The following is a 16777-nucleotide window of genomic DNA, read 5'->3' as shown; positions in this document are numbered from 1 at the left end:
GAGTACTCAGACAATGATATATATAATATATAAATATGTACTTAAATACATAGAAAACAATCATGACTCAGGAACAAATATCTGTGTCATCACACAAATAAATGCCCGTACTGGGATTTGAACCCAGGACCATCGACGTCACATTAGTTTAAACCTAGTATTGCATGATAATTACTTTAAAGTTTAAATCATTTACTTTGCTATTATAATTACTGTAATTGTAAATTGTATTTAGTTATTAAGTTTAGTTATTAAGTAACATGTCCTGTATTGTATACCCTAGCAGGGTGTCATGCACCTACGAAGACTAAAATGTAAGACCTATTGTACTGATGAGCATGAGAACAATGGATTAAATGAATATGAATATGAATATGAATATGCAGGGTCACTACCCACTAGGCCAGACTGGTCGTCAACATGTAGGTATAGGTTCTTAGACTTTTTTATTAAATTAGGTATTACACCTTTTTTTTTAGGGTTCCGTATTTCAAAATGGCGTGACGTGATCATGTGACCAAGGGGATCGCAAGGCAGCTCGCTAAGGCTCTATGTTGAAGTTTGAAGTTTAAATATTATTATTGTTTCTAAGTTTTTCTGGTTTACCAACTTTTCAATTTATATTATAATATTCTGTTATTTATATGCATTAAATAGAGTATGGTTACTGAATTACTACACAAATATTTGGCGGAAAATTCAAAAAATCTTGGGCTGGTCACACTTTGTGTGTAGTAGAAATTATAGTTTTAATACTAGAAAATATTTTAGATTTTCCGTCCCACGTAAGGTACCTAAGGATATAAGTTAAATATACGTTGACGTGCACTCAAAGTCGGCTCACATAATGTCTACCACTATGTAAAGTACAGTCAAGGATAGACACATTATGTTAACACTTTCTCACCATACCTATACCACTGTAACAAGACGAAAAATGAAATGTAGTGTAAATAAGACCTAGCTCGATAATACCGTAATATTACTCCATCACCAAATCAAAACATAATTACTATGCCAAATATGCTTATTGCTAAGTATCAAAATATTTATAGACCACCAACCTCCTAATTCGTTTACATTTGTTTAGGAGTTGTAAACATTGCAGTTTTTCGTTATACAGCGCTACACGTCGACATCGCACATTGTCGTAATTATTTACTAGCTTAAATAATACTTTGCGAACCTCACTCAGATTATTCATTGTTAATATTATTTGAAATAAACACCTTATAAACCGCAACCAATTTGAATGAATGACAACTGACTTTTAGCTTTTTTTTTAATCATAGACAATTGGTGATACAACAACGAAATATTTGGCTAGCCAGACTCTATTTAATATACCTATAGGACCATGCGACAGAATGATCATGAATGAATGGTTGAAAAAAGTTTTATTTACTTAATTACGCATCTATATTAAAAAGTAATCCAGACACACAAAAGTATCATAACTAGTAATAACTAGTTACTAATTATTCCTAATAATAACTAAGGGACCGAGCTTTGCCCGGAAAACATGTAAAAACTCAAAAATGCGCGTTTCTCCAGAGAAAAGACCAAGAAGATAAACTAGATCGATTTTTTCGCCTAGACAAGATAATTAAAAACATACCTACTTTGTCGCTCTTTTGCGAATTTGTATTCATAAGGATAAAATTTCATGACTTTTTTTATTAATCGGTGCAGATTATATTTCGTCAACGTAAGGGTGTCATGAAAGCGTTAGAGATGGGGATATTCGATTTATCACTGTTATCACGCAACTTATGCAGGCCCACTAATATCAGGTAGGCGTTGACTGGTAGCATCGGCCAATAACGGTCGCGGCTAACCCTCATTGGTTAAACGACCCAGGATCGGTAGAACCGACTCTGCCTGTGTTCATTACTATACATAGTTCCGACCAGTCTTCGTGTGGAGTTACTGGAGTTGCACTTGATTGCACGCGTCCACGTCATCTCTTCGTCGACTCGCGGTAAAGTGACACCGAGAGAAAAGGTAAGTTCTGCTGTGGCGTCATTTGGATGGTGTTTAGCAAAAATGTGTCAACCCACATTAGGGTGGTTCAAAAAACATTTTTTTTTATTTTCCAACGGGGCTCCCCCTTATTTTGTAACACTTATTATGCTGATAAAATACACCAAGTTTCGTAATTTTATCTCAACTACAAGGGGGTGCTCAACCACTTTGAAAATTTTGTATGTTGTATTAAAACCAAAAAAAACAAGTTTTATTCAGAAATTTATTTACTTAAGTATCTGTTTTCACATTATTTGCACATGTGATTTATAAGTTTTTAAGTAGAAAAACATTTTTATTTCTATTTTTTACAATTTTTCAAAAGTAAGATTTTTAGAATTTCACCTAAAAAATCATAACAAATAAATAAAAATGGTTTTTCACCAAATAACTTTTAAATCACACTTTCACATAATGTGAAAACTACTACATACTTACTTAAAACTCAAAAAAATAATAACTTGATTTTTTTGGATTTCATACAACTTTGAAAAAGTGTTTGAGCACCCCCTTGTAGTTGAGATAAGATTACAAATCTTGGCATGTTTAGTCAACATAACAAGTGTAACAAAATGAGAGGGTGCCGCTTCTTCCAGCTAGAGTTTGAATTTTTCCCATACAAATGTGAACCACCCTAACCCACATTAATTTTTCAATAAAATGTCAAATGTAAGCGTATGTTTTTTTTGAGTTGATATCTAATTGCAAAATGAATGTGGATTAACACATTAGTGCGTATCAGCATCCATTTACGAAAAACTAAAAATAGGGACCTGGAAATTGATTATAATTAACTTACCCCCTTTAACCTCATTCAATATTGATAGTAGCGAAAAAGTGTACAGAACCTTTTCTTGTGGACAATTTATGTTAAATATTTGTGTATTAAGTATATTTTTTCACCACAAGCGACCAGACTTCTTGAAAATGTTAGAGTACAAAAAACAATGTTTGCTATAAAAATTCTCAAATAGGCCTACTAACCGATAGGCAATACAGTTTTTCCATAGCCAAGGTGTATTTTTAGAAGACCTTAATCCAAAAAATTACATTGTACTCTAACATTTTCAAGAAGTCTGGTCGCTTGTGATGAAAAAAAAAAATGGATAGAGAACAGAGTGGCCAACTTTCTTAAAAATAGTTTATCTAATACTGATTCTAAAATGGTATCACACATGCCATTTACATTTCTACAAACAAAGATATGGCCTAGATGGTGATTAAAGTGAAGTATGGTGCTAACTAGTAAAAAAGACATAAAAGTGCGATTATCTCGAAAACCACGAAACTTTTACTGGACCTATAAGTGCATTTTCTGGACCAGCCTAAGGTGCCCTGTCGATGGTTAGAAGGTTGTCCATTAATTACTGGACTTGACATGAGTATAAAAAGTTATAAACAAAAAAGGGGGGAAAAGTAGATTTTTTTTCCCCAATATCTCAAAAGGTATTAATATTAAATATTAATTTAAGAAACCAAAATTAATATTATAGCAGAGGAGAATATTTCCAATCAAACATTCCATACTTGCGGAACTCTATCCATTATTTTATACTTTTTATTCAACTGAACACAGCCCTCCACCTCCGCGTCTCATTTTCGAGAAACGCGCGGCATGAAAAAACTATTACGTAACATAAAATATAATTTGAAAGATATTAAATATTGATTGAATTTTTTTTAATAATGGTGTATTTAAAACATGTTAACAAATGTATTACTTGTATAAAGGGTCTAGCCGCAATCCTATAGTGAAACTGCCCCTGGCTGAAATGTATACCTTTCTTAGGCGCGTTTATTTGCCTTATTATAAGATATCGTTTTACCAAAGGCCATAGTCGGTTTTCCATAGTAAGTTGACCCTTAAATCAATTCGATTCGGTTTTTTTTTATAAGTACTTCTTATGGTGAAGGCTATTTTGGCTGAGTATCAACATCCTACTAGTGATAGTTTTTGACTTATGATTTTATGTTTTTTTTTTTAATGTATGGTTTTTCGGCCTACATTGGCCTACTACTTGCCTAAATATCTAAATTTTCCAAACGGTACTTCCTGTCAAAAATTAGCAATGTGTGTGGTCAAGTTCTGTACTCAATCGGTGTTTTTCAATGTTGTATATGGCCTTTCAAGCCTAGAATACCCTTGGTTTGGCAAAAAAATATTTTTTTTTTTTTCAAAATCGTTTTTATTTTTTTGTAGCTAAACTAGCGGTTCTATTATTCTGAAATTTGAATGTTATATGCACCTAATAGTAGTTCATTTAAAAAAGAAACAAGATTGTAACTTGTTTATAAAGGCTTACAAATATATTTTTAATTTTTTAAACTTTTTTTTAATACTTGTGAGATAGTGACAATCTCAATTTTTTGTTATTTAATGCAGAATATTATTGCATAAAATATATTTTTTGTATAAAAATCCATTTGTTGCAACAAGGTAAAAGCATACAGGCCGTCCTTCTTACGTACTTTAGGGTGGTTCGCGTATGTATGGGAAAAATTCAAACTCTAGCTAAAAGAAGCGGCACCCCCATACTTGGTTACACTTATTATGCTGATAATGAACACCAATGTACACCAAGTTTTGTAACTTTATTTCAACTACAAGGGGAAGCTCAACCACTTAGAAAATTTTCAACGTTGTATGAAATCCAAAAATAATTAGAATAATAGAAATAATAATAATAGAATAGGAGAAAGTATTTGCATACTCAGCTCAACGCAATCAAAACTCAATTTAGACGCAGCAATCGTTTTCAAAACCGACTACCGGTTTTGTAGCGTAATAAGTCTTATACGGTTCTAACCTAAAATTGCACTCATTTGATCGTTAGCTGCACAGTATTCTTAATTTAATTAAAGTTTTAGTTTACTTACGCGTTAGTTTTCCGTATTTGAACACACACGAGCACTGTTTGGTCACAGGTCACGTTCACACAGAGTTCGAGCAAACACCCGGCGACCGGCGTGGTGAACCGCGCGCGGCTAACTGAGTGAGCCCATGGTCTAATAAAACATGGTCTTCCATTCCCAGAGTGACACGGGCCTACGTCACAATAACATTGCCACTTTATTTCAACATAACATGTTACATGGGTACATTATACCTATGGTTAATAAGTTAAAATATTTCTTTATAATTTTATAATTTTCATTTATATGTATTTTAGCTTAAATTTTACAATAACACGTCATTTTTAATTACTCGTTAGCAATATCTTCCGATTCACGAAAGAAATTTCAGACTTTCGGGTAATTCTGTTTATACTACTGGCAACACAGGATAGCGCTGGGCACATTTGACAATTCGGATCTAGATAACTTCATGCCCTGACCGTCATCCTTGTCGAACGCGTGTTAATTGTTATTTCCTTCTCGCTCAGTGTCAGCAGTCGCAGTGTTTTCCAAACTTTTCACGTCGTAAGCTTGGTAATTAATGTGTAACTGTGAATTAGTTTTTCAAACGTTTGTCTTGTGTAGATAAATAAAGTTTAATTTAATACATTAGATTTGTTTTATTTTACTATGTTTCTACATGAATAACTTAAAATTAATGCCGTTAAAATAATTTTCACCGTTGGTTAAAATTCTCCCACATTTCAAAGTTTGAGAACCTGTAAACAGCATGATGACGTAGGCGCGTGTCAGTTAGGTCATACGCGAATCTCGGAATGGAGTACCAGGCGGAGTATATTATTATACCATGAGTGAGCCTACGTTACGGCCGGCAATCTCCCACTCACTTCGGATTCGGATTCCTGTAGACAAGATTTTGTTTTAGATTTTAATTACTTTAATTGCAATGAAATCCTCTTACAATTTCTATCTCTTTTTTTCTAGATCAACAGATTTTCTAGTTTAGATGTTATGATGGGGTTATGTTCGTAGTACGTAGGTATATTTCGTGTAATTTCTTCGTGTAGGTAGAGGGAGGGCTCCATAAACTATGCAACAAATCTCGTATGATTTTGTGATACACAATGCGTTATTTGCTCTATCGACAATTTGCTGCACGTAAAAACGCATGTGACTTGTAGCAGTTGTAGTCGAGGATCATATATAGAGCCCTTAAAAGCTGGAATCTATGGTATTTTTAAACGAAAACGTGAAATAATTTCGACTGAATGACCAATGCAGTAAATTAATTAATTACAACAGAAATAGACTAAAACTGTCCAACTCGCCCAAATGTCCAAATCCAAAGATAATAGATTTTTATATAAGTCTGGTGGCCGAGTGAATATGACGTTTGACTTCAATCCGGAGGTCGCGGGTTCAAATCCTGGCTCGTACTGTAACACTTCCCACCTCTCTCCTCAACTAACCCTAATTTACCCCTACTTAGCTAGACCTAGACCTACCTAAAATACTAAAAATTCCAATAAGAAAATCCAAAATCTAAAATTCTTTAAAATAACGCAATCCGTAATTACCTTTACTAGTTATCATAAAATAATGCAAATAACCTAAATAAATTCTAATTAAATAAGTTAATATCTTGAATTGGATCAGTAGATTGGCCAAATGATCGTTTAGTGTTTATGTAGGACCCTTCGTCGTAACCGCTAATAGTAACCAAAATCCTTTTCGCATAATAGGAAAGAGTTATGAATTATACGCCTATAAATCCTAATAAAGTTAAATAATTATTAAACCGTGAATTATATCAGAGTATTAAGAAATATCATTGCAGGTTATAGTAATGTTTGACTTAATCAGATTAAGTCTGTAATAAGATGTAATCAATAAGCCAATAATAAGTATGTCAAAATCAAATAAGTCTGTAAAATGTCATAGTTAAATTGTCAGTAAAGTACAAATACTAATAAATGTCACAATATTTTGTTTTTGGGGTATAGATATCGCCCCGCCTCCGCGACACCCGTGATCATCATCCAGTTGCAGGTCAGAATCCCCGCCCCAGTTCTGAAGGAACTATATTGTGGTCCAGAAGGGACATCTTTTAATAATGACAGGCCTATTCCATCATTCGACCATGTCATTATTTTGTGACATTTTTCGTCAACAATGAGAGGACATTCAAAGGGACAATTTAACGTAACAAAATACTGGTAGTAGAGCAGCTGTATTTGATCCACTCAAATTCTCCAGAATACTGTAATTTTGTAGTATACGTATTTTAATATTCAATGAAATGATATTATCCAAACTTTAATTGTAGTCATTTTGAATCACACTTTCGGACCAAAATAATCTACGATCGTGCATCTGCCTTGATCTGAGCCCGGATAAATCACTCATTGAAATAAGGTTTTATGATAATATATGACCTTATATTTTTAAAGGTCAAGTGTGAAAATCACAGATAATCTGTAGAAAACAGAATGTAATCGTCATACAAACTGCTAAGGGACAGGCAAAACAAATATTTCTTTGTAAGCAAATTGATTCTACAATACTACATTATATTGTGGTTATTTACTTTAGTTTTTCCCACAATATATTTCTACCAGTAGCGTTGCAAGGGAACAAATATATACAGTCATGTCATAAGTCAATATGTCAAGTTTGTCAATAAGTCATAAATAAATATATGTAATAAAATCCTAGTAATCCCTATCCCCAAACTACATCCTAGCTAACGCTAAACTGAAGTTAACCCATAAACCCATAATAATAAACAACAAATACAATAAAATAGCCATAAATGTATCGAAAAGGAACCTAGCCACCTACTGTAAATATCTAATGGCTTTGATATATTAAAATTATAAATCTAGATCAATCCTACAAAAGCCCTAGACCTGATAAATAAAAACCCTAACCTAACAGCTAATCTATCCAACTATTCTACCGGTATATTTGAAAACTAGCATCCCGGGATGCACATTTAATTTACTCGCGTAATTACTCGATGTGCAATGAGTAATTTCTATGCTATAGCTAACTAAGACGAGTGGAGACACCTCGTTTTAGACCTAAAAATCCTATTTCTCCGTGTGCTAGCCATACTTCCACACAGTGGATTGGGACAGCAGAAGTAAGGCCGGAAAGGGGTAATATAAAAGTGAATATATAAGTATATAGATACGGGATAATTGGACTAGAATCTGGCTTCTTTAAGAAGTCTAGATGACAACCCAAATCTTCCAGATCCTAGGGGGTGACCCTGTCTTAATAAATGCAGGAACTGCCAGGTCCCCACCTGGATTTTATCAAAAACACCGCAAGTTAGTAATCTGCGCTGTAGTTGCCACCGTTAGGTTACCTGCACAACTTACTAACCCCCCAACACTATGTTGGATCGGAACTAGTTCTCTCTAACCCATAAGTATGAACGAAACAACTCACTAAACTAAATTAAAATTAATATATAGAGTATTCCAACCAAGTTCATTTCAGTGCGTAATATCACTAAAATAAACCAGGCCAAACACTACACATATTAAACACAATTAAAACACAAACTAATTAATTTTCACTGGAAACAACTCAAGATTTTACAATCTTTAAGACTCTATTGACTTATAACTTAGACTTCACTTAGTATATTATAAGACACTAGCGCTTGTCTAAGCACAAATCAATAAATAATTAAAATTCACTAAAAATTACAAAACCACTATGAACAATACTAACTTTACAATATTAATAAGTCTATTGATTTATAATTTAAACTTTACTAGAACAATATTAAATACTAGCACTTGTCTGAACCACAAATCATTAAACAGCACTAAAATAATTAAACACACTAAAATTAACACATTTTAAATGTACTTCTTTAAAGTTATTCAAGTAAAACCCCACAACAAATTACACTATATTATGCTCCAATCCAAACTCTACCAGCATCATGAGAAACTAGCAAAGTCCAGGTCAGGACACAATATAGGTAACCTAGATAGACCTAGCTAGAGAACCGACGTCCGACGGTTTGCGGAAGGCAACGAAGAATGATCCCGTAAGGGACTCTATTGATCCCTACCTTAGATCCCGTCATCCCTGCTATTTCCCACTTCCTTGTACGTCATTGGTTTCCCCATAACCAATACTGAATTTCATAATTTCGTACAATCCTCTCACTAATTACACCTTATTTCCTAATTAAAATAAGGTCCAAATTGACCTACTTTAGGGTGTGGTTTAAACTATTTTTTTTACGCCTATGGGATTGACACTACAGTTTTTATTCTAACCACCGTTTGTTTTTCTATATGAGCACATATTGTAGAACTCCGCCCCTTTCTAAATTCTTTATAATATGGTTCAATTTTGCATAGAATATTTTAACCAAAACAAACATTATTCATTCATATTTACGACGACGTGTGAAATACGAGTCTACGCACTTGAAACATAAGAAACCAAACTGATTTTTAACAGATTTTTAAACTATAAAGCTTTATGACATTGAAATAAAGTTCAAATTATTTTATGAATAGATATCTTAATATATTGGTTTACTATAAATTACTAGGCCCTCCAAACTTTGTTTCTAGAATTTCAGACGAAATGGCCCACTTGAGATATGAGAAGAAATATAAATACTTAAATTACCGTGGGACACAATATTGGAAATTTAACCGACTTAAAAATAGAACAATACTATGTTCACATATAATGTTAACATGGAAAGGAGCCTCTGACATGTTACAATCGCCTCCCAAAATTTGCTGTAGCTTAAATATATTAACTATATATTTGCGAAAGTAAATTTTCGAAACAAAACAAAATAAGTAAAATAATCGTAATAAAAAAATGATGCAATTAGATTATAATAAGAACCCTTTTAACATTCTTCCCTTCTGTGTGTGTGCTTTTTTTTTTTTGTTGCGGCTGTGTGTGGTGTGTGTTTAAACCAAACTAAAGAATGAACATTTCTGAAAGAATAAGTTTCTAAGTTCAGACATGTTAGAAATAAACAATTTAAAAAACGCAACCAGTTCAGCTTGCCTCAACAAGAAAATAGAAGTTGTGCTTGTAGGACATTTGTCCTAACCTTCTATCGATCCGAATGATACATACGACGTTTCCGACTTTATGTCTATATTTTAGCGACCAAGAGAGGAACTGACGTATCTCTTTTTAAGACAAGATTGAACCTTTTACCAAGGAGCATTTTATGCCACTCGAGGGGTTTTTAGGGCATTCTATGCCACACATTTTCTTTAAAAGATTTAATTCCAACACCGTAACTCAAGACTTAAATCTTCCAAAAAGCCTTTCCCAGTCGGGCGCATGTTCATCATTAACGGGACGTTAAAATAAAAGATTAAACTAATGCTTAACCTTTCGTTTCTACAATGAAGCGCTAAATAAATAAATTTATTTATAATAATTATTAAAATTCCTAAATAGTACTGACCAATAAAAAAGCACAACTAATCATTAAACTGATTCGAAATGAGCTACATAATATATATTTTCATTAAAAAGTTCTAAGCTCACTTCGCATTATGCTTTTCCATATGAAGAAAGTACTATGACGTCACATTAATGATGGGTGTGTGAGTTCTAGTTTTGGTGTTGTGTGTAGTATAGAGATAACACGGAAGCAGTTTAAACTCTGCAAGTATGCTCTTTTTTTAGCGAGCCTAACCTAACTCCAAACTACCGTGTTACCTCCCTTGTATAGTGTAGTGTTCCGGTCAGAATATCAAAAAAGTGTTTTGAATTTAGTTTTGCTATTTTCTCAGAGCCCTGCATAAAGAAATATATTTCATGCAATTACTAACATGCACTAACTCGTAGTTTAACATTCATCGAATTTATTCGTCTTCATTCTTTTTTTTTCATACATCCCTGAAAATTTAACAATACTTTCGCAAAAAAACAATTAAAAAGAAGTATTAATAATGCGTAATCTTTTTTATGAAAATTTTCTGATAGCAAACATACAATCAATACATCTATTACAACAAAACTATTTTTTTTTTCAACTCTATTACCTATTTGAAAATAACAGTGCAATATACTACATAGTCAAAGTTTATATATTTATACCATCTTGTGATAAAAAAAAAACTAAACAACATCTACTTGCTATAAATATAACTATGGAGAGCTTAGCAAAATAATAATAAACATGTTAAACTTTGAAATTATTTGAAATTGACATAATAATATTAAGTATTTATGTCACAACCATGTAAAGAAACAATTTGGTGTGATAACCAACTACATAACAGCTATAAAAAATAAAACTTTAAACTGTATTTAGAAAATACTAAAATTCAAAACGTAAATAAAGAACAACTAAGATGTTATTGAAATACATTTATTTATTTATTTTAATGTCACCTACCCATTGACCCGTACATAATTATATATTGAAATTTCATTATTTATTTCTAATTTAGTCTAAATTTATTAAATTCACACGTCATTAGATCTAAATGGAAACCTAGATTACCTAAACCAACTGCAAAAACGCCCTTATTATAAGTGTCACAAGCTTCACAAATTACCTGTTTGTGGATATAAAACTATTTAAGTCAACCCAAAATTGTGGCTTATAGAAAAATGTTTACTGTACTATTTACTCATAAATATTCCTAGCATATATGTGAATAATGTAAACATATATGTGAAAAATGTATATATACCTGAAAAGGTAAAGTCTCAAAATAAATGAACGTGTAATTATATACTATGCAACTCGATTTATATATAGGTACCATAAAAACGTTGAACTTTAAAATACTTATTGTCATTTTATTTTTTAAATTATTCGCTTTTACAATTCTAGCTCAGAAATTGTAATACTATTAACAACCTATGTTTACATATAAGAACAATAATAAAAAAAGTAATAAGCCATTTCAATAAACACTAGACAACATAAAACAGTAGCTTAATCGCAACCTACTAACTCACCTATTACTATACCTACTCGAAGATTTCAAAAATTCCCATTCATATGTATAACGCCGAGCGAATATATGCACCACAAAGTAATATACACAAAGTCCATTGCGTGCCAATTATCTAGCCCACTTCATTATGTTCGTAAAACCCGTTTGTACCAAATAATCTATAAGTCAATGCATTTATCCTACGGACTTTGTCAAAACAAGTTTGTTTAATATCGCAGTGTTAACAAGATTGAGTGTTAGAGTATGCTACAATATTAGTGAAATAACAAATTAATATTAATGCTCAATCATGTATGTATATTGTATAATATACTTTGATGAATTAAACAATTATCGTAACCAAATGTAGTGAATCTATTAAAATAATTTTATCCTAAAGCAGTAAGCATAAAATCAACCCATTAATATGTAGGTAAGTAATTATAAAATTTATTTGAATTCATACTATACGCTATTCCCTACATGGTAAAAAATAAAACATTCAAACTTTAACTTTGAGCGATAACAAAAACAACACTCAAGTTGTTTGGCACAACACTTTTTGTAATTCTTCGAATGATTTCAACTTTAAACTCAAATTTCAGTCAAGTGGCCGGCGCGACGTGTTTTTGTAACAAGTCTAACTATTGTCGATAACTTTTAAGAATGTCTCGAGTGACACCAATAACAAATGAACCATAAACATACAGAGTTAAAATAACGTATTAACTTATTTCAACGTGACTATTTTACGTACCCTACTGTACTTACATAATCAGTTTCATAACACACTAACCTAACCTTTGGTCTCATAAAAAGCAAAAATTTACTGTATGATAGTTAGGTAAACTAGTAATACCTCTGAATGACTAACTCTAGTATAATTTTTAAAATTTTATTATACTACACTTTAATCGAGTAATTATGCCAAACAACGCATTGATGACAATGTGCTAAATAATGTATGTATGTATGTTTATGATATATTGAAACAGAAACACGAGACACAAAGTTACAAAGTAAATTATGCAACAAAAATGAACTTTTTCCTAAATGATAATCTCCCTATAAGTATAATTTTGATAGATAATTAATAATATTATGTGTAGTATTTGAACGATTTTTAACAGTACCGAATTAACTTTAATTTATGAAAACAAATAAGATGATAGAATGATTTGCTACAAAATTTGCTTTAAAAATCGCAATACTATCGTAATCAAATTTGCCCGTATTTTTTTTCAACTTTTAGTAACTGACTGAAACTATTGTCCTACTGAAACTGTAATATCGAACGTATATCCCGAAAACAACAAAACTTCATTCAGCCTTGCCAGTTGGCAATAATAATGTTTGTGTTGAGTTAAGTATACTAAAATATTCGTGTTAAAATGTTTTCTAATTTTGACTATCCCTATTTTAAGCTACGTCATCTAGGAATCGAACCCAGATTTTATTTATTGTAATTACACAACTGACTTCAACAAAAACTAAGGCTACGGTAGTTTATATTAATATGCCTAAGTGTATATAAAAGTAACGTAAATTCATTTTCATTATAGTTTGATGAACTAATTATTACACAACCTAATGGTAAAACTTAACATGAGATCACTTTACGCTAAGTGAACCTTGTTTAATTTATGTTAGACGAAATAAAATATAAATATATAGACTTGTGTCTCTAATTTCTAAAATCTACATTGTACACATAAAATTCATATCGAAATCTAATAACAACAAAACCAGCAATTTTAGAATATTTTAAACATTACTACGTACGCCTCCCCATGTATACAACTTTAATAATTTTAGCTAACTACTTTTCATAAAACAATTCTATAAATAGACCAAAATATATTTTCATAAGTTCTAGTATTTAATCGCGTAAAAAACTTGTAAAAGCTATGACTAACATGGCATACGCATAAAAATTGTTTTATAGAAATAAAATCATAAAAAAAAAGTTCTTCAATCACTCAATAACTCTATTCCAAAATATGCTATCCGTCTTCACGTCAACAATTGTGTTGCTATAATCGACCGTTTACACAAATCAACTATAACAACAACTTTGATCCAAAACAAGACATGTAACTCACAATGAAACTAGTAACGTTAATCAAATTATAATAACTCCAAATTAAAATAGACTCGCGGCATAATTACATAAATATACGAATTATTATAAAATATATTAAACTTTATCCTGGTCTCATGGAACCAATCGCATTAAATATACGAATTATTATAAAATAATAAACTTAATCCTGGTCTCAGACAACAATTTTAACAAATATACGAATTATTATAAAATAATAAACTTAATCCTGGTCACTACGGCACCAATTGTAACACTTCCCACCTCTCTCCTCAACTAACCCTAATTTACCCCTACTTAGCTAGACCTAGACCTACCTAAAATACTAAAAATTCCAATAAGAAAATCCAAAATCTAAAATTCTTTAAAATAACGCAATCCGTAATTACCTTTACTAGTTATCATAAAATAATGCAAATAACCTAAATAAATTCTAATTAAATAAGTTAATATCTTGAATTGGATCAGTAGATTGGCCAAATGATCGTTTAGTGTTTATGTAGGACCCTTCGTCGTAACCGCTAATAGTAACCAAAATCCTTTTCGCATAATAGGAAAGAGTTATGAATTATACGCCTATAAATCCTAATAAAGTTAAATAATTATTAAACCGTGAATTATATCAGAGTATTAAGAAATATCATTGCAGGTTATAGTAATGTTTGACTTAATCAGATTAAGTCTGTAATAAGATGTAATCAATAAGCCAATAATAAGTATGTCAAAATCAAATAAGTCTGTAAAATGTCATAGTTAAATTGTCAGTAAAGTACAAATACTAATAAATGTCACAATATTTTGTTTTTGGGGTATAGATATCGCCCCGCCTCCGCGACACCCGTGATCATCATCCAGTTGCAGGTCAGAATCCCCGCCCCAGTTCTGAAGGAACTATATTGTGGTCCAGAAGGGACATCTTTTAATAATGACAGGCCTATTCCATCATTCGACCATGTCATTATTTTGTGACATTTTTCGTCAACAATGAGAGGACATTCAAAGGGACAATTTAACGTAACAAAATACTGGTAGTAGAGCAGCTGTATTTGATCCACTCAAATTCTCCAGAATACTGTAATTTTGTAGTATACGTATTTTAATATTCAATGAAATGATATTATCCAAACTTTAATTGTAGTCATTTTGAATCACACTTTCGGACCAAAATAATCTACGATCGTGCATCTGCCTTGATCTGAGCCCGGATAAATCACTCATTGAAATAAGGTTTTATGATAATATATGACCTTATATTTTTAAAGGTCAAGTGTGAAAATCACAGATAATCTGTAGAAAACAGAATGTAATCGTCATACAAACTGCTAAGGGACAGGCAAAACAAATATTTCTTTGTAAGCAAATTGATCTAGACACGCGGTAGCGTGTCCAGCCAAGTTCAAAGAAAAAGGAACTGGCGACGCAGCAACCGTGTGTAATATTACACGAACCATTTCGAGCTACTTTTGACCCCTTCACAACTTGAAACCTACTTAACCTACACAAATGAAATTTGGCACATGTATTCAAGCCCCTTAGCTTGTCCAAAATACAAAATTTCATAAAAATAGCTCATACAGTTATTGATAAATCAACGTGTAAAAACCGGCATTTTTGTGACTGACTGACATATAGATCACAAACCTAACCCACTTCCAGATGACCTAGAAACTTGAAATTTGGCATCAAGGTAGACTATTAGGTGTGTATAGAGGGAAAAATCTGAAAACTGGAAATTATTGATATTTCGATGGAAAAAAAATTATTAATACTTATAGACCAAAATCCTAACCCACTTCTAGATTACTTAGAAACTTGATATTTGGCATGAAGGTAGACTATTAGGTGTATATAAAGGGAAAAATCTGAAAACAGGAAATTATTGATATTTCGATGGAAAAAAAATAATTAATACTTATAGACCAAAAACCTAACCCACTTCTAGATGACTTAGTAACTTGATATTTGGCATCAAGGTAGACTGTTAGGTGTATGTAAAGGGAAAAATCTGAAAACTGGAAATTATTGATATTTCGATGGAAAAAATAATAATTAATACTTATAGACCAAAAACCTAACCCACTTTTAGATGACTTAGAAACTTGATATTTGGCATCAAGGTAGACTGTTAGGTGTATATAAAGGGAAAAATCTGAAAACTGGAAATTATTGATATTTCGATGGAAAAAATAATAATTAATACTTATAGACCAAAAACCTAACCCACTTCTAGATGACTTAGAAACTTGATATTTGGCATCAAGATAGACTATTAGGTGTATATAAAGGAAAAAATCTGAAAATTGGAAATTATTGATATTTCGATGGAAAAAAAAATTAATACTTATAGACCAAAAACCTAACCCACTTCTAGATGACTTAGAAACTTGATATTTGGTATCAAGGTAGACTATTAGGTGTATATAAAGGGAAAAATCTGACAACTCGAAATTATTGATATTTAGATAGAAAAAAAAATTAATACTTATAGACCAAAAACCTAACCCACTTCTAGATGACTTAGAAACTTGATATTTGGCATCAAGGTACATTATTAGGCGCATACAAAAGAAAAAATCTGAAAACTGAAACTTTTTGACAACTGACCGCGCGTTAGCGAGGGTCTCCTTTTCAGCTTAGGCAAACTGCTTTCATGATGAATAGAATACTTACTATAGTAATTTCTGTACAAAAAGTAATGATATCCCAACAAAAACATAAATGTGAAATGAGAGCCAAGTTCAATATTAAGAATATGTGTTGTTGTTGACTCGCTGACAAAAGAATTGAGATCTATATTGGTGCCAAGTTCTGTGCTGTGTAGAAAATCCTGAAA

The 16777-nt window shown here is 31.7% G+C and overlaps 1 long non-coding RNA gene across 1 annotated transcript in view; it reads right to left on the bottom strand.

The window, feature by feature from the left end:
* LOC134805973 (uncharacterized) overlaps window positions 1-16777 on the bottom strand; it is a 300557-nt gene that overhangs the window by 82716 nt on the left and 201064 nt on the right. The window lies entirely within an intron of this gene.

The sequence above is a fragment of the Cydia splendana genome, unplaced genomic scaffold (genome assembly GCF_910591565.1).
Source record: "Cydia splendana unplaced genomic scaffold, ilCydSple1.2 scaffold_96_ctg1, whole genome shotgun sequence".
NCBI classification, from domain to species: domain Eukaryota; kingdom Metazoa; phylum Arthropoda; class Insecta; order Lepidoptera; family Tortricidae; genus Cydia; species Cydia splendana.
Note: the sequence above shows the minus strand (reverse complement) of the source record. Positions and strands in the feature narration are given on the sequence as shown.